A 1,977-nucleotide genomic window follows, 5' to 3' on the forward strand; every position below is an offset into this window, starting at 1 on the left:
CATTACCATTGTTTTCATTGTCATTACTACTATTAATTATCATTATTATCATTTTCATTATCAATGTCATTACTTTATAATAATTATTATTATTGATATTATTACCTTTATTATTATAGTTATCATTATGATTATCACTATTATTGTCGTTATGACCATTATTATTATTATCATTATTGTTACTATTATCATTATTATTATTATTATCACATATCACAATATCATTAATGTCATTATCAATACTCTCATCATCATTATTATTGTCATTACTATTATTATAATCATTAATAAAAATATTGTTATTATCATAATTATCTTTATTACTATTAGTATTTTCATCATTATTATTATTATCACGTGTCCTGTGTCCCCATTTATCCATCAGCTCACCGTGAAGCGGTCCATGTGTCCTGTGCCCCCCATGTATCCATCCCCCACACCGCGAAGCTATGTGTCCTGTGCCCCCCATGAACCCATCGCCCTCACCGTGAAGCGGTGTATGTGTCCTGTGCCCCCATGTATCCAACCCCCACACCGTGAAGCGGTGTGTGTCCTGTGCCCCCCACGTATCCATCGCCCTCAACGTGAAGCGGTCCATGTGTCCTGTGCCCCCCATTTATCCATCCCCCACACCGTGAAGCGGTGTATGTGTCCTGTGCCCCATGTATCCATCGCCCTCACCGTGAAGCGGTGTATGTGTCCTGTGCCCTCATGTATCCAACCCCCACACCGTGAAGCGGTGTGTGTTCTGTGCCCCATGTATCCAACCCCCCACACCGTGAAGCGGTGTGTCCTGTGCCCCATGTATCCATCCCCCACACCGTGAAGCGGTCTATGTGTCCTGTGCCCCCATGAATCCAACCCCCTCACCGTGAAGCGGTGTATGTGTCCTGTGCCCCCATGTATCCAACCCCACACCGTGAAACGGTGTGTGCCCCCCCCCCATGTATCCATCGCCCTCACCTTGAAGCGGTGTATGTGTCCTGTGCCCCCATGAATCCAACCCCCTCACCGTGAAGCGGTGTATGTGTCCTGTGCCCCCATGTATCCAACCCCCACACCGTGTAGCGGTGTATGTGTCCTGTGCCCCCATGTATCCATCCCCCACACCGTGAAGCGGTGTATGTGTCCTGTGCCCCCATGAATCCAACCCCCACACCGTGAAGCGGTCTATGTGTCCTATGCCCTCCATGTATCCATCCCCCACACCGTGAAGCGGTGTATGTGCCCTGTGCCCCATGTATCCATCCCCCACACCGTGAAGCGGTGTATGTGTCCTGTGCCCCATGTATCCATCCCCCACACCGTGAAGTGGTGTATGTATCCTGTGCCCCCTATGTATCCAACCCCCTCATCGTGAAGCGGTGTATGTGTCCTGTGCCCCCATGTATCCAACCCCTCACCGTGAAGCGGTGCATGTGTCCTGTGCCCCCCATGTATCCACCCCCTCACCGTGAAGCGGTGTATGTGTCCTGTGCCTCCAATGTATCCAACCGCTACACCGTGAAGCGGTGTATGTGTCCTGTGCCCCCATGTATCCAACCGCCACACCGTGAAGCGGTGTATGTGTCCTGTACCCCCATGTATCCAACCCCTCACCGTGAAGCGGTGTATGTATCCTAAGCCCCCCATGTATCCAACCCCTCACCGTGAAGCGGTGTGTGTCCTGTGCCCCCCATGTATCCAACCCCCACACCGTGAAGCGGTGCATGTGTCCTGTGCCCCCCATGTATCCACCCCCTCACCGTGAAGCGGTGTATGTGTCCTGTGCCTCCAATGTATCCAACCGCTACACCGTGAAGCGGTGTATGTGTCCTGTGCCCCCATGTATCCAACCGCCACACCGTGAAGCGGTGTATGTGTCCTGTACCCCCCCATGTATCCAACCGCCACAACGTGAAGCGGTGTATGTGTCCTGTGCCCCCATGTATCCAACCGCCACACCGTGAAGCGGTGTATGTGTCCTGTGCCCCCATG

Source organism: Penaeus vannamei, chromosome 17, assembly GCF_042767895.1.
Source record: "Penaeus vannamei isolate JL-2024 chromosome 17, ASM4276789v1, whole genome shotgun sequence".
Classification (NCBI taxonomy): domain Eukaryota; kingdom Metazoa; phylum Arthropoda; class Malacostraca; order Decapoda; family Penaeidae; genus Penaeus; species Penaeus vannamei.